Genomic DNA, 23,539 nt, shown 5'->3' with positions numbered 1-23,539 from the left:
ACCTGAATCAGAGACTTCAATTGTATCCACTGGAGGAAGAGATATGTAAATGACAGTATAAAAATACATTCCATAAAAGGAAGAGTAGTAGCATGACACTACCAGAGACTATGGCTTCTACACCAGCAAGACCTAAACATCCAAGTGCAAATGAAGCAGAAGAAAATGACATTAAAATACCTCTATGAAGTTTATAAAGGCTATTAATGGGGGAAATCAGGAACTCCCTAAAAGAGATGAAGGAAAAGACAAAAAAAAATCAATATGTGAACAAATCCATTAAAGCAAGCAAGGAAAGACCAGGAAAAATAACAGGTGAAGAAATCAATTAAACTTTTCAAGAAAAAAAAACTGATATAGAGGAAATAAAGAAAACATGAGCTGAGGGAATGCAGGAAATGGAAAATCTGGGTAAATGAGGAGGAACTATATATGCAAGCTTAACCAACAGAATAGAAGATATGGAAAAGATATAGAGGGGAGGATGCCTTATAGGAAATAGATTCATTGACATGAGAAAATTTTAAATCCATCAAATTCTTCACACAAAATATCCAAGGAATTCTGGAACACCATGAAAAGACCAAAAGTAAAAATAACAGTTAAAGAAGAAGGTGAAAATGTTAGCTCAAAGGCACAGAAAACATATTCTACTAAATCATAGAAGAAAACTTTCCCAACCAAAAGAAGGAAATGCCTATGATAGGACTAGAAACTTAAAGAACACAAAATAGACTACACCAAAAACAGTACTCTCTCAAATAATAATAACAAACAAAAGATCAAAAACAAATAAAGAATATTAAACCTGAAAAGAATAAAGCCCAAAAAACATATAAAGGCAGACCTAACACAATTTCACCTAACTTCTCAGTAGAAACTCTTAAAGACAGATACCCTAGTTACATGTTATACAAAGAATAGTAAAAAATGGATGCCAGCCCAGAGTATTCCAAAAAAGCCCTCTATTAGTATAATGGAGAAAATCACATATTCCCAGACAATCCAGTCTTAAGAAATAAATATCACAAATTCAGCCCTACAGAATGTATTTGAAGGAAAATTCCAAAGTAAATCAGTTAGCTACACTCAAAAAAAAAGCATACAAAATTGTTAATATCACACTAGCAAAATTCCAAAAAAAAAGAAACTCACATACACAATACCACCATCACCACCAAAGCCAAAAATTAAAGGAATGAACAATCAATGGTCATCAATTTCTGATAATATCAATGGTCTCAGTTTTCCCATAAAATACACAGGCTAAGAGAATGTATAAATTGACAGAGTAAATCCATCTCCTGCATAGAAGAAACACAATACAACTTCAAAGACAGATATTACCTCATAGTAAAGGGTTGGGAAAAGATGTTTCAATCAAATGGACCTAATAAACAAGCTTGTGTAGCTACCCTAATATTGAATAAATTAGATTTCAATTTAAATTTAATCAAAGGAGATGAAGAAGGTCATTTTATATTCATCACATTAAAAATCCTTCAAAATGAAGTCTTAATTCTGAATACATATACTCAAAACAGAAAGGTAAACACTTTTGTAAAATAAAAATAACAATACTAAAATTTGAGTCACACATAAAACCCCACACACTGATACTGGAAGACTTTAACACCCCACTCTCAACACTTAACCAGAAAAATACTTATTAGAGAAAAAAGGAAATAAAATATGACTCAATTGTGTTTAAAAGGCCATATACATATTATTCCATGCCAATATAAAAGAATATGCCTTCACAGTACCCCACAGAACCTTTTCTAAAATTGACCACAGAGCAACAAAGAAATGCTCAACAGATAAAATAAAATTGGAAATACACCCTGTTATTGGATATCACTTTTTAAAGTTAGAATTCAAGAAGAACACAATTTGAAGAATTTCTACAAAGTGATGGAAATTGAACAGTGTTCATTGCGTCACCCACAGTCAAGTAAGAAATAAAGGAAGAAATGAATAACGTTCTAGAACTCAAAGAATACAAATCTACAGCATACTGAAAATTATGGAAAACATTAAAAAGAGTTCTAAGGGGAAAGTTCATAGCACTAAGAGCCTAGACAAAGGAAATGGAGAGTGCCCCCCCAGTAACCTAACAACACATCTGAAAATCTGGAACAAAACAATCTAACTGCCCCAGGAAAAATAGATGCCAGTAAAAATATTGAGGGCTAGAATCAATAAAGTGTAAACAAAGAAAACAATACAATGAATCAATGAAACACAGAGTTGACACATTGAGATAACCAACAACATTGACAAAACTTAATATAACCTCACCAAAAAACAGAGCAGGCTCTCACTCAGCTCACTGGTCATCAGACAATTTTTCTTTGTTGCTCTGTATGCCATAATTACCTGATTGTACAGTGGGAATAGGCTTGCAATCTAATCTGCAGCCAACTCCTCTAGCCCACTGAATCTCATTAAACTTTCTTTTACCTTGTTCTGATTATCTAGTTTCTGAGTAACTTCTGAGACAGATGTTTCAAATCTCATAAAATGACCTTTGGCTTCTGTATGTGTCAATACATCCAATTTGTAAGGAAAATGTACCACAGGAAGGATATCTCCCTAAATATAGAAGACGCACTTCTGCAGGAAGGCAAAAATGATTCATAAAAAATCTCAATAATCTAATATCTCCAAATGGTGCAAGTATTAATAGTCCCATAATTGTGCAACATCCCAATAACAAAAACAAAAATAACAGGGCAACCATTATGTGTCTCAGTTTTGTTGGATATGGTTAAGCAGCTCTGATGGCTTTATGACTTTAGCAATTCCCATCAGATATGGCTGAACCAGCACTCTGCAAGTAAATATAAGAAAAATTATTCAGGTGATCATTTTTAGAGTAATCATCTACCATCCAATATATTGTATGAAATAAAATATTGAGGAAACAACAATTTCTTGTTTAGTTGAGTCATTTTTCCAGTTCTGAAAATTAGTTCCAGCCTATTTTCTTGTTTTCTGACTACTTTGTTATTTACTGTCACATTCTAAGAATAGTTAGAGTTGCCAATTATTTTTCTTCAATTTTCTGTCTAGAAATTTTATTTGGAAGTCTTATTCAAAGATTGCTTAGTACTTAATTATCATATTGTTTTCTTTCTTGATGAGAAATTATGAACACAATTCAATTTACACACACAAACATCTTACTTATTTGTGAATAAGCACTATTAGGCTTTTACTTTTCTGTGCATTAAGTCTCCAGTGACCGTATACGTGGAGTGCTGTAAGAATGCTAAAAATATATACAGATAAAAAAGGGACCAAAAGAAAAATGGGGATCAGGTGTTCCAATATCTCTGAATGAAACAACAACACCCAGTAATCTCTGTGCCTTTAATACCTACATGCAAATAGATTCAAAATTTATTACATATATATTATCTTTAAGTGGCAGGGTTATTATCTAAAGCTATGCAGGTAGACATTATTGGCTTAAACCAGTACTTTCTGACTATAATCTTCAACTCTTAAGGAAAAATCATCTGAAGAAAGTAAAATATCTGGAGAATTTTTACATAAACTATCAACAACCTCACACAAACACAGGTGGATTTGCAATGTTCATAGCTTCATTCAATGAGAGGAAGTAGTTTTCAGTTAGTTTGCATTTTTGCTGTGTATCAGTTTCTGGCCTGGGGCCTAACTCTGCCCATGTAAAAAGGTGAAATTTACTCACCCACCCACTCTGGTCTTCACATAATCAAGCCTTTTCACACACACACAAAGACCTAATGATGCAAACTGTTATAGTTTTCTTAAAGTTATTTGTTTTGCATTTTCAGGTCATGATTTTTGGTAATTTTTGTATTGTAATTCCTGAATCAGTACAGTAGTATAAAATGGATGTTCACCAAACCAAGTCAGCAGTAACTGAACACAAGTTATATAGTATTTATTGTTAATTGAGAAAATGGGAATAAATATTAGTTTTAAAATATCTATATCATATTCTCTAAAACTGCAAACATTAGGAATACAATGACAGGTATATGAAAACTATTATCAATAAGAGTTCAATATTCTGTTTCATAACATATACAAAAATTCTGCATTGATGTTGAAATGGATGGTTATCAGTAAATTTACCCTGGCATGACAATTCACATTTTAAATTACTCATGCCTTCAACTATTATCAAGTTTGTCCTATATTATTTTAATTAATGGTTTCATTATAGAACAGAAGGACATATTGCTGATTATGTAGATAGTTTTCCAACAATACTTCTGGGAATAGCCATTTTATTTCTTGGTATAATGCTTTTAAAATGACAATGATCCTAAGGCTATATAACGCCACTCATCTTACTAGATAAAGTTTCTACAAATGCTAAAAGTTTTCTTCAACTACTTACATTATCAAGAACCTTAATTTTGTATGATTATTGGGAAAGTGATTCCTTATTGAGTTGGTTTCTTTCTTGATTTTCAGATGTTCTCTAAATTTTGAGCTTCTTTAAAAACATTTAAAACATTGTACATTTGTTACATTTCTTTCCATTGGTGATGCTTTGTTGGGTTTGACTATGTGAGAACTCCATGAAACTTGCAACATTTTTAATATTGGCGTGTTCTAGTATGGATTCTGTGATGGTCATTAAGATTTAAGCCCGAGAAGACGTTTTCCCAAGTGCTTCACATTTATAGGCTTTCTCTAGTGTATGGATGTAGTGAGCTTTTACAGAGATGAATAATGGGAAAAGGACATAGCATGTAACAGACACATTAAATATTATGGATTCTTACTTCCATGGTTGTGTAGTGTTTTTAAACATGAGAAGCATAGGCACACAACTTGCCACACTTTGTATATTTTAACATATTTTCATTAAGTATTCTTTGATGAAAAGTAAGTAGTGAGCTGTTACTAATGACTTGCTACATGCATTTCAATTGCAACGCTTCTATCCAGTATGGACTGTTTCATTAATTTTAAGTGGTGAGCCCTGTTAAAAGGAATTGGCACATGCATTACACTTACATGATTTCTCTCAAGTGTGTATTGTTTGAGGATCCTGAAGTTTTGAGCTCTGCTTAAAACACTTTCCACAATCTGGGTATTATTACGTTTTCTGTCCATTGTGTATTTTTTGATGAACTTTAAGATTTGAGCCAAAAGTGAATGACCTTCCACAATCTGAACATTTGTAAGGTTTCTCTCCAGTGTGTATTCTTTGATGCACTTGAAGGTGTGACCTCTGTTTAAAGAACTTTCCACAATCTGAACATTTGTAAGGTTTATCTCCAGTGTGTATTCTTTGATGAACTTTAAGATAATATCCATCAGTGAATGACATTCTACAATCTGAACATTTGTAAGGTTTCTCTCCAGTGTGCATTCTTTGATGAACTTTAAGATTTGAGCCATCAGTGAATAACTTTCCACAATCAGAACATTTGTAAGGTTTCTCTCCAGTGTGCATTCTTCGATGCAATTGTAGGTGTGACCTCTGTTTAAAGAATTTTCCACAATCTGAACATTTGTAAGGTTTCTCTCCAGTGTGTATTCTTTGATGAACTTTAAGATATGATCAATCAGTGAATGACTTTCCACAATCTGAACATTTGTAAGGTTTCTCTCCAGTGTGTATTCTTTGATGAACTTTAAGAATTGAGGCAGCAGTGAATGACTTTCCACAATCAGAACATTTGTAAGGTTTCTCTCCAGTGTGTATTCTTTGATGAACTTTAAGTTTTGAGCCATCAGTGAATGACTTTCCACAATCTGACCATTTGTAAGGTTTCTCTCCAGTGTGTATTCTTTGATGAACTTTAAGACTTGAGGCAGCAGTGAATGACTTTCCACAATCTGAACATTTGTAAGGTTTCTCTCCAGTGTGTATTCTTTGATGAACTTTCAGACTTGAGGCAGCAGTGAATGACCTTCCACAATCTGAACATTTGTAAGGTTTCTCTCCAGTGTGTATTCTTTGATGAACTTTAAGACTTGAGCCCTCATTGAATGACCTTCCACAATCTGAACATTTGTAAGGTTTCTCTCCAGTGTGTATTCTTTGATGAACTTTAAGATATGATCCATCAGTGAATGACTTTCCACAATCAGAACATTTGTAAGGTTTCTCTCCAGTGTTTATACTTTGATGCAGTTGAAGTGTGGAGCTCTGGTTAAAGAATTTTCCACTATCTGAACATTTGTAGGGTTTCTCTTCAGCATGTCGTCTTTGATGAACTTGAAGATCTGAGCCATTAGTAAAGGAATTTCCACATTCTTTACATCTACATACTGAGATCTTCCTTATGTGTAATTTTCCAGGCCTTTTATTTACTAAACATCCTGATATTTCTCTCAGACAAGTATCCTGGGTATACTCTTTTGGTATCATCTCCTGAATTGGATAACAAAACAGGCCTGGAAGAAATTAAAGGGAATTATTGTCTGACTTATGGAATCAGACAAATATAATAAAGAAACTTAGACATAACAGGACAACAACAGGTACTGTAGCAATAACATGAATCATAATCAAATGCTAAGTTTACTTGGAAATTGTATTATTATTTTGGATCAATAACACCTTTCAAAACATATAAATTGTGACATTTTGAAATGAAAAAATCAGCCAGACATTGGTGGTGCATGCTTTTAATCCCAGCACTCAGGATACCAAGGCAGATGTATCTCTGTGATTTCCAGGCCAGCCTGGCCTCAGAGCAAGTGTTAGGATAGGCTCCAAAGCTATGCAGAGACACACTGTCTTGAAAAAAAAAAGAAATGAACAAATCACATATTTACTTCCTATGATTTATTATTATTATTAGATGACGTTATGTAGTCAAACCAAGAGAATGATTGTTTAAAAGAAAGCACTAAAATCATCAGGAACAACAACTATGCTTATAAGGAATCAAATGTTCAAACATAATGAACAGTAAGAATGCTGTTTCATGAAATTGCATTTTATAATATGAAAAATTTGAAAGGGTCCACTTTCACATGTCATATAACCTAATACTATTTACATAAACTGGAGAACACAAAATCAATTATTAGCCATTACTTAAAGTGTTCTTTTTACTTGGAAATTGCATTTATAATTTAGTCAATGACACCTTTCAAAACACATGAATTAAAAGATGTTAGAAATGAAAAAATCTCCAATAGACTTTCTGTGGTTAATTGTTATTAAAAAATGTTAATATGTAGTTATTCAAAGAGGGTGACTATTAAACAGAATAAAATACAGCAATCATGAAAAAGAAATATGCCTATCCATTACATAAGGCTTTATGGACAGACATGAAGAAACTTTTAAAATGTCCTCAATCACAATTATAATTTTATAGTTCTTCCATTTCTGTAGATATGTAAGAATATGTTTAATTGGCAAAAGACATACTGCATGAAATTAATATTTTCAATGTATATTGAAATTTAGAATTTCAAAATAAAATACAAGAACTTAGAATTTACATGTTAAGTTCACTAATTATTTTAAATATAAATTTAATGAAAATATAATTATATCAATTCACATCTGTATTATTGCAGTCATTTGCATTCCAAATGTTTCAATATTCTGTCATTAATAATATAACCACCATTTGATAATTCTTATTGTGACATATATATATGTGTGTGTGTGTGTGTGTGTGTGTGTGTGTGTGTGTGTGTATTTTGATGTACATATTTTTTCTGAATATATTTGTATGTATATATAACTAATATACAACTACAGAATTTTAGTCCAGCTTAATTGGTAATGGTTACATCATGTCAGATCTTTTCAGGTTACATTAAGCCATAATGAATATAACCCATGGCACAGAGAATTTTCTTGCTCACATCATTCATTCGGTGTCTAAAGTTCTTTGATTAGGGATTTGACAGATAGGGACACTATCAATTGGGAAACAGAAATTCAGGGTCATTCTTCACTTATGATGGTTGGATGGTCAGTATAAAAGAACGAAGGATTCAGAGGTAAATAACACCAAGGTTGTATGATACATATTCAGTAATATAAGTTAACTTGTATTAGCTTTCCATATTACACCATATACATATGTGACACATTAAGGAAGCAATGACTTTTGTGGGTACAATAATGAACCAAAAAATAAAAATAATAATCGAAACCACCCAAGAAAATGCTGCTACCAAGCAGTCGTGCTTTTCTCTGTTCTTTTGTTGCTAAAATTACTTTTTAAGCTTTTGTGTAGCTTACATGGAAGTTCATAACATTACTGCCAGTTTCCCAGGTCCTGTTGCTGCTTGAATAGTTGTGGGAAGGCATCTGGAGAGCACAGAAACTATCCCCTAGTACTCTTGAAGGCTTCAGGCCATCTCAGGAGTATGGATTCCAACTCCTTATAGAGTGGGATAGTGCAAGAGCATGGAAGCTTCTCAAAAGCAGCCCAGCAGCTTGACTGGGCAGGCTGCTGTGGCAAGTTTACTGCTGAAGCAGAAGAACCTGAGCAGCTGGCGGCAATGTTACAAATTTCCATGTAAACTTTACAAAAGCTTAAAAAGTAATTTTAACAGCAAAAGAACAGTGACAAGCAAAACTTCTTGGTAGGAGCATTTTCTCAGGTGGTTTCTGTTTTGATAGAGACCAGCAGAAAATAAAGGAGTTCCTTTGAGATGTTTCCAGACTAAGAGAATGTTGAAAAATGCAGGGCTCCTTTCAGAAACCTGGCTACCTCAGTCAGTCTTCCCACTCTAGCATGAGACTGTTATCTCAGGGTCATGGGTTCATGCCCCAAGCAGGTGGCAGTGGCATTGACCACATCTCCAAGCCAGCAGCATGCTCCTTGGTTGCAGCATAGTCCAAGACAGTGAGCACAGATATCAGATCAGATGGTAAACATATCTTTGCCATCTGGGAAAGACAGTAGCTAAGAAAGCCACTGCTTTAATGTTGGTGGTGTTGTTTAACAGGTAAAAGATTGAGTGGCCAGAAAAATGTGAAGATTTACAATAAAGACAGATTCAGATGAAGGAAAACCTCTAAAGGTTAACACTGTGTTTAAAAGAAAGAAGGAAATAGAGTAGCTGTGTGTGGTAGCATATGCCTTTAATTCCAGCACTCCAGAAGGAGAGGCAGGAAATTTCCCTGTGTGATAAAATGAAAAACTAAAAGAAAAAGAAATAGAATAATAAAAAGCCACATGAAGATGGAAAATACACAGAGAGTCTGGATACTATATGCTATATTGTTGTCTTTAAACTGTTGGATTGCTGAGAAAGAGCAAAAACTGCTAATAGACATTTGTTTATCATTGCTGCTAAATTAATCGAACTTACACATTGTAAATGCTTTGACTTCAAAATTTGAGTCCAAGAACAGGCTACATGGGAAAATATATCTTGCTTGTGTTTTCACAGAAAATGAAAAGCTGTGGATTCCTTCCAGACTAAGAAAGGTTGATCAAGCAAGAACCCCTGAAGCATTGGCCCAAATGATCCTATATTCGAAATAGATGAGATGATGCAGTCATAGACCACTACAGCCAGGATTTCTGTATTTTATCATGATACCCATTGTATGTACAAAATCCCCAACCAGCAGGAAGCAGTTTGATATGAATAGCACCCAAATTCCCAAATATTGTTTATAAATGTTTGTTTTCATTTAAATGGATTTAGTTATAAATGCTAATGATCACAGTCTCTTTTTAAAGGAACAAAAAGGTAATAGGATATGGAGATAAATATATTGGTATGGATTTCTTTTATTGATACAAATTTCAGGTCAATTTTGTATTATGCATAATTATTTACATATTATATAATCATCTATTATATTCACAGCCTACAATTAGTTTAATTAGGTTTTCTAGATATACAGAGCTGTATTTGAGATGGATAGATATTCTTTAAACCTTTCAAAGAGCTGCAGAATATATGCCATTTAAATGGTTTATGGTTTTTCTTGACACTCAGACACAACTGCTCCTGGCATACCAATTACATCAGAAAGGAGGATGGACATTGATGAAACTTGTCATGGAGTTTGCCTTCAACATGGCAACATTAGCCATTTAGGCAGGAAATTGTTCTTGCCTGGACTGATTTTTGCTGTATAAACTGCACAAACAGGATCCACAAGAAAGTGACTGCTGAACTTACAAAGCAACACTCCTAAAGGGTTCAGCACCTGCTGAAATGGAGATGTGTGCCAGACACACTGTGGCATATGGGCTGAAGATGGATGCCCCAACATTAGACAGAAACTTTGTGTGACGGTCCATGATGCGAGATGTCTCTGTCAATTCTAGAGTCTATATAATATCATTCTGTGACCTTTGATGGAGTTGAAGACAGATAGTTATGGTTATAGTTTTCTTCAGTTATTATAAAAGATAAGTTACCCTTCTTTTTATTTAGACAGAAAAGAGGAGATAATTGGGGAAGTTCTTCTGTGTATGTGTTTATCTTATTGGTTGTTGAATAAAGTACTGTTGGCCAATGAAGAAGCAAGTTAGGCAGGACTAGGTGTCAAGGAGAATTCTGAGAAATGTAGTAAAAAGAAGTTTTGTGATACAGGCAGGGAGTGACATAGCAGGCAGACTCATATATATGCAAGGACACGAAGGAGGTCATGCTCTTGCTCTTCTTCCTGCTCTGTGCTCTGGAGCCGCTATGTGAGCCCAGGAAGAGGATGTGAGCAGAAGGTGTTGTCCATAAGTTAACCCTTATGATTATGGTTGATAATTAAGACTTAGCTATCATATAAGAAATCTTAGTCAATTGTTCACACCCTTTATAAACTAATATAAAATTCTGGTGTTATTTTGGGTACCCACGTGGCAGCATGGCTCAGGCAGATGAAGTAGAGACTTATTGTTACACAAAATGGAGACTAGCAGTAACCGTAGGACCAGGCATAGGAATTTTCATTTAAAGTTACATGTATAAAATAAATACTATGTTCAATGAGAATACTATGATATTTCTCTGATCTATTGTAGGGGAAGTTGTAGCCACACCTATTTAGGGGCTGGCTACAGGTGTGTCTGACCATGCCTGTGATGGCATGGTCAGAGTGACATACAATGAGAGAGAGGTTCAGGTGGCAGGGTTTCACTTTCGAGTTCCCTTTCGGCTTGCTGTACAGACTGATGCCACACCTGCTGGATAGGTCGCTCTATGAGTAAGGTTTTTTCCTATTAAATAACCTTGTATTGTCCAGAGCTGCAATTGAAGCCCAAACATACCACCGGGTGACAAGAAGAGACAGAAAGATCCCACCGGGACCCACTGGGAGATGAGATGTGAAGAAGACAGAATAAGAACACACTCAACAAGAGAAAGACCAATATGACACCATCAGAATCTAGGGACTCTACACAGCAAGATCTGAAAAGCCCAACAAAGAAGATTAAGAAGAAATGACCTCAAAAATTATCTTAGGAAGATGATAGAAAGCTTTCAAGAGGAAACAAGAAAAGTCCCTTAAAGAAACTGAAGAAAAACAAACAAAAATTTACAAGAAATGGAGGAAAAGACAAACCAAAAAATTCAAGAAATAAACAAATCTCTTAAAGAATCTAAAGAAAGCAAAAATAATAAAAAAAAAACAAGTGAAGGAAGCACTCAAAAACAGTTCAAGGCATGAACGCTGAAATAGAAACAATTAAGAAAACACAGAAGGAGGGGATGCTGGAAGTAGAAAGGCTGGGAAAATGACCAGGAAATAAGGATGTGAGTATAACCAACAGAATACAAGAGATGGAAAAGAGAATCTCAGTTGTTGAAGACTCGCTGGAGGATATAAAGTCATCAACCAAAGAAAATCTCAAGTTTAACAAATCCCTAACACAAAATATCCAGGAAGTATGGGACACTGTGAAAAGGCAGAACCTAAGAATAATAGCTACAGAAGAAGGTGAAGAAATACAGTTCAAAGTTACAGAAAACAAATTCAACAAAATCATAGAAGAAAACTTCCCCAAACTAGAGAAGGATATGCTTATGAAAGTTCAAGAAGTTTACAGGACACCAAACAGACTGGACCACAAAAAGAAGTCCCCTTGACATATAATAATCAAAACACCAAAACTACAGAAAAGAGAGAAAATATTAAGAACAGCAAATGAAAAAGGCCAAGTAACATATAAGGCAGACCTATCAGAATCACACCCGACTTCTAAATGGAAACTTTGAAACCCAGAATGGCCCAGCTAGATATCCTACAAATACTAAGGGAGCATGGACTCCAACCAAAACCACAGTACCCAGAAGTCTATAGATGGAGAAAATAAGATATTCCATGCCAAACCAGACATAAATAATACATATCTAAAAATTCAGCACCACAGAAAGTTTTGGAAGAAAATCTGCAACACAATGAAGATAAATCCACTCACAAAAACATAGTAAATAGATAAGTCAATTTTACCAATCATGAAAAGAAACAGGAGGGTGAATTTCATACACAATGACACCACCAACAATAAATCCAAAACAAACAAGAACCTACAATCAATGGACATTAATATCCCTCAATGTCAATGTTCTTAACTTGCCTATGTAAAGATGCAGGCTAACAGAGTGGATAGGAAGACAGAATCCATCCTTCTGCTGTATACAAGAAACAGACCTGAACTTCAAAGACAGTTGTTACCTTAGAGTGAATGGTTGGGAAAAGATTTTCCAATCATATGGGACCAACAAATAAGCTGGTGTAGCAATCTTAATATCTAATGAATTAGACTTCAAACTAAAATCAATAAAAAGAAATGAAGAAGGGTATTTCATATTCATCACAGCAAAAGTCAATAAAGATGAAGTCTCCATCCTGAACATCTATGTCTGAAATACGAAGACACCCACATTTGTAAAAGAAACATTACTTAATATCAAACCACACATAAAACCACACAAGCTTATATTAGCAGACTTCTACATCCCACTTTCACCAGTAGACAGGACCACCAGACAGAAACTTAACAAAGAAGCAAAGGATCTAACAGAACTAATGACCCAACTGGGTTTAACAGATATCTATAGAAAACACCACATGAACCTTCTCTAAAATTGACCACATAGTTGGCAACAAAGCAAACCTCAACAGATACAAAAAAATGAAATAACTCCCTGTATCTTATCAGATCATGATGCTTCAAAGTTAGAATTCAACAGCAATACAAATTGCTAAAAACCTACACACTGATGGAAATTGAATAATAACCAATTGCAAGATTCCTGGGTTGAGGAAGAAATTAAAAAAGAAATAAAAGGCTTCCTAGAATTTATTGAGTATGTAGACACAAAATACCCAAACTTACGGGACACACTGAAAGCAGTTCTAAGAGGAAAGTTCATAGCACTAAGTGCGCATATAAAGAAACTGGAGAACAGACACAATAGAGAATTGAAATAACAACTTTAAAATTTAGAACAAAAAGAAGCAAACTCACAACGGAGGAGTAGACACCAGGAAATAAACTGTGTGTTGAAATCAATAAAGTAGAAGCCAGGAAAGCATTACAAACAATCAATGAAACGAACAATACGTACTTTGAGAAGATCAACAAGATAGACAAAACTCTATCCAAACTAACAAAAAGGAAGAGAGAGAGAGAGAGAAAAAGAGAGAGAGAGACAGACAGAGAGAGAGAGAGAGAGAGAGAGAGAGAGAGAATGCTAGTTCACAAAATAAGAAATGAAAAGGGGGATATAATAACACACACTGAGGAAATCCAGAGAATCATCAGGTCATACTTTGAAAACCTGTACTCCACAAAAATCAAAAAGGAAGTGAACAATTTCTTTGGCAGATAGCAGTTAGAAAATTAAACCAAGAATATATAAACAGTTTAAATTTACCTATAACACATAATGAAATAGAAGCAGTCATCAAAAGCCTCCCAACCAAAAAAAAAGCCCAGGGACAGATGTCTTCACTGTAAATTTCTACCAGAAATTCAAACAAGAGCTAATACCAGTACTCCACAAATTGTTCCACACAATAGAAGCTAAAGGGATATTGCCAAACTCTTTTTAAGAGGGTACAATCATGTTGACAAACAAGCCACACAAAGATACCACTAAAAAAGTGAACTACAGACCAATATCCCGAATGAACATCGATGCAAAAATACTCGATAAAATATTGGCAAATTGAATCCAAGAACACATCAGAAAATCATGCACTATGATAGGCTTCATCCTAGGGATGCAATGATGGTTCAACATATGAAAATCCATCAATGTAATCCACCATATAAACAAACTGCAGAAGAAAAAAATCCAACATCCCTTCATGATAAAGACCCAGGAAAGATCAGGAAAAACAGGAGCATATCTAAACATGATAAAAACAATATACACCAAACCAACAGCCAACATCAAACTAAATAGAAAGAAATTCAAGGCGATTCCTTTAAATTCAGGAAAAAGACAAGGCTGTTCACTCTCTCCATATCTCTTGAATATTGTTCTTGAAGTTCTAGGAAGAGCAATAAGACAAGAAAAGTATATCAAAGGGATAAAAATTGGAAAGGAAGGAATCAAACATTCACTATTTGCAGATGATATGATAGTCTATATAAGTGACTAATAAACACCCTCAACAAAGTAGCAGAATACAAAATTAGATTTCAAACTAAAATCAATTAAAACAGATGAAGAAAGTCATTTAATATTCATCAAAGGAAAAATCCATTAGGAAGAAATCTCAATTCTAAACATCTATGTCCCAAATTCAAAGGCACCAAGATTCCTAAAAGAAACATTATTAAAAATCAAATTACAAATAAGGCCTCATTCAGTTACAGTGAGAGACTTCAACACCCCACTTTCACCACTGCACTGGACCACCATATAGAAACTTAAGAAAGAGACAAAGGAAGTAACAGAAGTTATGACTCATATGTGACTAAGAGACATCTATAGAACATTCCATACAAATGCAAAAGAATATACCTTCTTTCCAGCATCATATGGAAACTTCTCTAAAATCAACTCTAAAATCCTCTGAAACATAGCAAACCTCAACAGGTACAAAAATATTGTAATTACCCCTTTTGTCTTATCAGACTACCATGATCTAAAATAGAATTCAAGTGTAACAAAAATTGCAAAAATCCTAGCAACTCATGAAAAATGAACAACCAGCAATTACACCATTTATGGGTCAATGAATAAATAAAGAAATAAATTAAAGACTTCCTAGAATTCAATGAAAATGAAGACACAAAATAACCAAACTTATGGGACACTTTGAAAGTAGTACTAAGAGGAAAGTTTGTAGCTCTGAGTGCTCACATGAAGAAACTAAAGAATAGTGACACCAGTGTCTTGACAATGCAACTGAAGCTCTAGAACAAATGGAAGCAAATTTAGCTGGGAATAGTAGTTTCCAGAAAATAATCAAACTCAGGGTAGAAATCAATAAAGTCAAAACAAAGAAAATAATTCAAAGAATCATTGTAATGAAGAGAGAGCCTTCATCCACCAGGTGATGGAAGTAGAAGCAAATACCCTCAGCTACATACTGAAGTGAACTGGAATCCAATTGCAGAGAAGGAGGAGGTATAAGCAAAGTGGTCAAGACCAGGCTGGCCAAACACACAGAAACAGCTGACCTGAACAAGGGGGTGCTTTTGGGCCCCAGATTGATCTCTGGGAAAGCAGCATGGAACTGATCCAGACCCCATGAATGTGGGTGTCTGTGAGGATGCCTCAGAAATATATGGGGTCTCTTGTAGTAGACCAGTAATTATCGATTTCACAGGAATGGAATTTGGGAGCCCATTTCAGATAGAGGCATAGTTTTGCAGCCTAGACACATGGGTGAGTGCCTAGGCCCAATTCGAAAGGATATGACAGCCCCCAATGTAAGGCCCCACTCTCCCTGGGAAGCAGAAATGGTATGTGATTGGTAGGGTGTTAGTGGGGGGAAAGGATAGAGAGGAGGGAGAGGGAATTGGGATTAACATTAAAACAATCTCGTTTCTAAATCAAATAAAAAATGGAGAAAAAATAAAAAAGAAAATGAAGGTGAAGATATCCTGTTCAAAACTACTGAAAACATATTCAACTAAATCATAGAAGAAAACTTTCCCATAACAATGAAATATGTGTAACAAGTAAAAAGCTTACAGAGCACCAAATAGAATAGATAAAAACCAGGACCCTCCCAAATAATAATAAAAAATCATACAAAAATGAATAAATATTATTAAAATCTGCAAAGGAAAAATTCCAAGAAACATACAAAGGAAGACGTTTCATTATTACACCTGACTTCTTTGTAGAAACTCTGAAACCTAGAGGTCTTAGATACATGTTCTTCAAATACTAGTACAAAATGGATGCGAGCATAGACTACTCCAACAAAGCTCTGAATTAGTATAGATGGAGAAAATCAGATATTCCATGAAAAAAACAGAATAAAAAATACATTCCCAAATACAGCCTTGTGGAAACTTTTGGAACGGAAAACTCCAACCTAAGGATGCTAGCTACATTGTGAAAATTCCAAAAAAATCAAAACACACAGACAAAATCAATCACCACCACCAAATCCAAAAATAACAGGAATAAACAATCAATAGTTATCAATATCTAATAATATCCATGGTCTCAGTTTGCAAATAAAAGACAAAGGATAACAGAATGTATAAAGAGACAGAGTACATCCATCTCCTGCATATAAGAAACACAATTCAACTTCAAAGAAAACATTATCTCAGAGTAAATGGTTGTAAAAAGATTTTCCAATCAAATGGACCTAACACTTAATAAATTAGACATCAAACTAAATTTAATCAAGAGAGATGAAGAAGGTCATTCCATATTCATCACAGGAAAAATCCAACAAGATGAAGTCTTAATTCTGAACATATATGTCCCTAATACAAAGGTACATACATTTTTAAAAAAACATTACTAAAACTTAAGTCACACATAAAACCCCACATATTAGTAGTGGAAAAGTTTAGCACCCCACTCTCACCTCTGAACCAGACTACAAGACAAATAAATCTTAACAGAGAAATAAAGGAACTATGATATGAGTCATTGAGATTTAACACATATCTACAAAACCTTCCATCCCAATACAAAAGAACATACTTTTTTCTCAGCATCCAATGGAACCTACTCTAAAAATGACCACATTGTCAGCAACAAAGCAAACCTGAGAAGATAAAATAAAATTGGAATAGCACCCTGCATCTTATTGGAAATTCATTGTATAAAGTTAGAATTCAACAAAAACACAATTTGAAAATTTCCTACAAACTGATGGAAATTGAAGAGTGTTTATTTGCATCCCCCATGGTCAAGGAAGAAATAAAGAAAGAAATGAACAACTTTCTAGAACTCAATGAAAACTAATCCACAGCATAATGAAACTTGTGGAATACATTGAAATCAGTGCTAAGAGGAAATTTCATAGCACTAAGTGCCCATATAAAGGAAAAGGATAATTCCCACTTAGAAAAGTAAGTGGAAAATACCCTTGAAGGAATTGATACAGCAGACCACTTCCTTAATGTAACACCAGTAGCACACACATTGAGATCAACAATTAATAAATGGGATATCTTGAACCTGAGAAACTTCTGTTAGGCAAACGACACAGTGAGTCAAAAAGACCAATTAGCAGCCCAGAGAACTGGAAAAGATCTTTACCATCGCAACATTTGACAAAGGGCTGATTTCCAAAATATAAAAAGAACTCAAGAATCTAGTTACCACAACACGAAATTATACAATTAAAAAGCAGGGTACAGGACTAAATAGACAATTCTCAATAGAGAAATCTAAAATGGCCAAAAGGCACTCAAAGAATTGCACAGCATCCTTAGCTATCAGGGATATGCAAATCAAAACAACTCTGAGATAACATTTTATACCTGTGATATTGGCCAAAAATAAAACATGCTAATGAAAGCTTATGTGGAGAGGATGTGGAGTAAGGGGAACATTCCTCCATTGCTGGTGGGAGTGCAACCTTGTACAGCCACTTTGGAAATCAGTAGGCATTTAATCACAAAACTGAGAACTGATGTACTTCAAGACCAGCAATACAAATCTTGGGCATATACCAAAACATATACACTCACACCACAAGGACATTTGTTCACCTATGTTCATACCAGCATTATCTGCAATAGCCAGAACCTGGAAGTAAAGTAGATGCTCCTCAATTGAAGAATTCATAAAGAAAATGTGATACATATACACAATGTTTAAAAACATGACATGTAGAAAACCCCAGACAAAATGGATGAAAATAGATGAAAAGATACTGCATGTGGTAACCTAGGTATAGAAAAACAACCATGATATGTCCTCTCTCAAGAGTAGATATTGACATATTGCAAAGGATTAACAGCTTACAATCCAAAACCCAAGAAGCTAGGAAATGAAATGGACCATAGGAGAAAAATGAGGACCCCAGAGAAGGTGAAATAGACAATTATCTGAGTACACTGAGAGCATGGGGGATGGGGTTTGGAGACAGGAGGGAGAGGAGTGGAGAAGGGGGGACAGGACAATATGAGGGATCAGGAAGGTCATGTTGGTGGAAAGATAGAGAAGGAGAGCAATGAATGCGATAGCATGATAGAAGGCAGGACGGGGGGGGAGGGGGGGTGGGGGGGGGGGGTGGGGGGGGGGGGGGGGGGGGGGGGGGGGGTGATAGAAGGAGACATTATGGGGTTAATAAAAAATAAGCACTAGGGAAATTCCTCAGGATTCCACACTGATCACCCCATATAAGAATCTAAACAATATTTTAAAGACTACCATAAATATTCTTCCCCTACAATGAGATTGATGACTAATGTAAATGTCATCACAGAGCCTTCATACAGTAGATGATGTAAACAGAAACATAGATTCACAGCTTAGCACTGTGAATGATGAACTCCTGAAATCCATTCATAGAGAGGGAGGAATGATGAGCAAAGAGTTAAAGATCATGTTGGGTAACCCCACAGAAAGAGCTGACCTGAGCAAATGGCAGTTCACAAACTGTAGACTGTCAGCTGGGGAATCCGCATAAGCCCTAACTAGGTCCCTGAGTGTGGTTGTCTATTGCAGGCCTTGGGCAGTCTATGGACATCTGGCAGTGGAACCCATACTTATCCCTACTGCATGACCTGGCCTTAGGGAGCCCATTCCCTATGATGGATACCTTGCTCAGCCTAGATGCTGAGGGAGTATCAGTTCTGCTCCCAATGATGAGACAGCATTGATGATTCCTCATGAGAGGCCTCATCCTCTCTGAGGAGTATTTGGCAGAGCATAGGAAGGAAAGAAGTTGGGGTAGTATGAGAATGGAAGAATGAGGGAGATAGGATTGGTATGTAAAATAAAATAATTTTAATTGAGATCAAAAGTGAGAAAAAATAAAAATAGATTAAATTATTACAGAGAATTAGCCAATAAGAATCCTAAATTCTAGACCAAACATTTATCAATAGAGATTAAGCCTCAGGTTGGTTATTTTGAAACAGTTGGGGACCAAGAAGGCAGAGAGAATAAACTATAGTAAGACCAAGGCCAAGACAGAGAATGTCTCCCTTCACAGTTGGTATTAATGGTCTGGAGTCTAGACTCACAAACAAAACTACAATTGGTAGCAAACATTTAACAAGAATTTCCACATGAAGCCTAAAAAGCAGCTTCTAATTTGACACAAATTTTCAGACAGTCTCTGTTGCTGGTGGTGGTAAGACACATGGCTGCTTTAAGAAATGGTTTCTTCCAGCTGTGGCATTCAGAATTGAGCAGAGCATGGCAGATTCCCTCCACAGTGCGCAGAGATATATCCAAGACAAGCAGTGTGTTACATGACAGGCAAAAAAATATTTACAGGCAACATGACATACTGCTTCCCAGAGCAGTATGTGTACCTTTGATATTTGGAAAGGCAGAAAGATGTGGAGCCATTGTGCAGGGTCAACACAACCATGGCTTTCCTTTAAAAACATTCCTGGTCAGAGAAAAGGATTGTGGACATACAATAAGGACAGATTCAAACAAAAATTCCTTTAAATATGTCACAGTTTGTTTAAAACATGTAAACAAACTAGCGGGAGAGAAAAATATTTTTTTTTCGAGACAGGGTTTCTCTGTGTAGCTTTGGAGCCTGTCCTGGCACTCTGGAGACCAGGCTCACCTCAAACTCACAGAGATCCACCAGCCTTCGCCTCCCCAGTGCTGGGATTATAGGCTTGTGCCACTAACGCCCGGCCGGAGGGAGGGAAAAATAGTAAAGGTCATAGATTAAAGAAGTAATTTAAGATAATAAAATATGGTACCTAAAGAGGAAATAGAGAAATAAAAGCCACATAAAGATGGAATATACACAGAGAGTCTGGATTCTGTACATTATTGTATTTGCTATAGAGTTTTTGGCTAGAGAGACATTTGATTATGGGGAATTCTTTGCTAAACAAAATTTATATTTTAATGTATGTTGACATCAAAATTTGAGTTTAAGGATATTTACTTTTGTGAATGAGGTTCCACTATAGTTTGCACAGAGAATGGGGACCTATTGATTCATTCCTGGATATTGACTGATGAAGCAAGTCCATCTGAGACAATGTGACCCAACATCCAAAACAACTGAAGTCATGCAGCATCTTAGACATCTACAGCCCAGATTTGGCCATGAATCTGTGTTTTCTCAGGATTCCCATGGGACTGATAATGCCCCCAAATAGCAGGTAGCAGTTTGGAGAGAACTTTCCCCAAATTCCCAGGTGTTGTTTATCAATGTTTGTTTTCCTTTAAATGATGATCATTGTAAATAGTTGTTTAATACAGTCAATATCTTTCAAAGAAAATGAGTGTTAAATATTATATAGTAATGAATACTTTGCATTAATGTGGATTTTTGTTTATTGATATAAATTTACGATCATTTTGTTATATGTATATTTATATTCTTGTTTAAGTTATTGTGTTTATACAACTCTATTAAAATGTAATGAATCATTAAGAAATACAGATTATAGCTAGTCATCTATGAAAGTCAGAATGTATAGTTGTTAGTTTTCTAGATTACAGAGATATATTTCACATAGATACATATTCTTCAAAAACTTTCAAAGACCTATATAATATGGCATTTAAAATTCTATATTAACATAGGACTTTTAATAACAAACAGAGACAACTGCTCCGGGAAGCACCATTTATATCAGAGAGGATGATGAGCACCATACAACCTCCTTTGGTGTTTAACTTCCAGGGGCATTTCGACTAGAAACTGCTCTTGCCTGTACTACCTGACTGTTATTAGAGCCAGAAATCTGATGGCAAACTGGCCATGGTCTCTAGATAAAACTATTTTTATTCCATTTAAGGCTTATGGTGTTAATGTAATAGTACAAAGTTAGACACAGAAATTCATGCCTCATTCATTCTTCTCTAGATGCTTAATATTGAGATTATGGAGAATTAAGCCCTATCTGGAATTCTTTTTTATTAACATTCCCACCATGGTGCAGGCACCTATAAATAAATAGAGTAATTGGATTCAGGGAAATCAATAAGGATAGAAACTGTAAATAACCCTAGTGAAGCAGAACATAACAAACAGTATAGGACCAATGAAGTCACAATCACCAAGTCTGTGAGAGCAAGGCCAAAACCTACACAAGGTCAAGACAACCTAATCTCAGCTTGTTCATTGAAAGTAGATCCAACGTCATAAATCTATGACAAGAACATGTGTGTTCCCTGGCTTCCAGGAGTAGGAATCCTCTTTTTCATTTGGCTACCCTAGGGTATCACATTCATATTCAAAGTCTTCTGTTCCAAAACATGTTGCCAGCCAAAATCTTGCTATATTTTTATGCATTTTTGAAAGAATAAAATAGGTTTGAAAATCAGGACATTGGATTAGGGTAGTAAAGCGATGATACAAAACAAGGTAAAAGAAATAAAACAAACTTACCCATATTTACTGTAAAAATGTTAAAAATATATAGAAAAACACTAGAAAAATTTATCTATTTATCATTGACATATCAAAAAAGTTCAGAAACATATTGGAACATAAAACCAAAAATACATTGCCAAATTGCTTTTGGTATACTAAATTTGATCTAATCAATATTCTGATGAAATGAAGGAAAACCATTTAAAATCTTCTGTGTGCTGAATGCTAGTACACAATTCTAAAAGAAATACTTGAACAGCACTTCGAGTAAGGAGCAGGACTAATCCCACTGCAGTTGTTTTCTGTTCCTTGTTTTAAATTCCACAGATGTACCATTGTTTCCTTTCAACTTACCCGGTTCCAGGCCTTCTGCTTCCACTATATTCACCATGCAAGGTTCTTTGTTTTGTTCAAGACAGGTGACTAGCTCTGGTTTTGACTCAGAAAGGCCTATGAATTAGAAAACACATGTGATAACTTATTTACATGATGGGTAAAAGAGTTGAGTTGTAACACAGGCTTGTATTCTGTGAACATAATAAACATGAGAGAGTCATAAGTGAAGTCTTATTAGTACATAGTTGACAGGTGTTGTAAACATTTTTCGGGGAGTAGGGGGTGAGGAGGGGTGGGGGGATGCCAGACAGGGTTTCTCTGTGGCTTTAGAGGATCTCCTGAACAAGCACTTGTAGTCAAGGCTGGTCTTGAACTCTAAGAGATCTGCCTGCTTCTGACTCCTAAGTGCTGGGATTAAAGGCATGAGCCAACACCACCTGGCTGGTGTAAACTTTTCAGAAATTGTTTTTAATTTTTAAACCTTCAAGTTCTGTTCCACTATACAATAACAAAAACACCTGTTAGATTCACACTGCATTAATACATTAGTGCTAATAAATTAATAATAATCATACCATATGTGAATGAGTTAATTGTTAAGCTAAATTAAAAGATCATTTAAATTGATATAAGAAAATTAGCAGGAAACATTACACTCACCCATGACTAGGAATAATTGGGAACTGCGATTCATTCATAGAAAATAATTCAAAATACTAATAAAAGGTGTTACATATTCCTAGGGCTAATCAGTAATCAGAAATTTATTTATTCTCACCTACAGAAACCAGGTTGCTGTAATTCTCCAACATGACATCTTTGTATAAATCCTTCTGAGAAGTATTCAGGTATTCCCATTCCTCCTTGGAGAAATTGATGGCCAAGTCCTTGAAAGTCAACAGACTCTGAAATGAAAACTGTTTCACTTTGTGATAATGCTTTGAGATAGTATTTTCCCCAAAGGAAAGATTATTTAACTAAAGAAATTGCTGTGTTATCAGTAATGAATCTGCAAATTTCAAACGTGATGTGTTAAAAGGGAAGTTGTTGTGACATTTTAACAGAGAACAAAGTGACCAACATCTGAAATATTCATAAAATTTGTGCTTTCTCTCAGTTGCAAATATTGTCAGAATTTGTCCTCAGTAGGAATTTAGTATTAAAATTCATCTCTAATATCAGAAATGTTATAAATCTTTCAGGGCATGCATTGATGTAGCTAAGTCATATTAGAAAATAAGAGGCAGGGTAGAGTAAATAGCAGGATAGAGCATAAAAATGAGAGAT

General features: G+C 35.1%; 1 pseudogene; it reads right to left on the bottom strand.

Moving 5' to 3' along the window:
- Positions 1-3,875: 3,875 nt before the first annotated feature.
- Positions 3,876-23,290, bottom strand: LOC113838015 (annotated as a pseudogene).
- Between the last annotated feature and the right edge of the window lie 249 nt (positions 23,291-23,539).

Source organism: Cricetulus griseus, chromosome 9, assembly GCF_003668045.3.
Source record: "Cricetulus griseus strain 17A/GY chromosome 9, alternate assembly CriGri-PICRH-1.0, whole genome shotgun sequence".
NCBI classification, from domain to species: Eukaryota; Metazoa; Chordata; class Mammalia; order Rodentia; family Cricetidae; genus Cricetulus; species Cricetulus griseus.
This window is presented reverse-complemented; position numbering and strand designations above follow the sequence as displayed.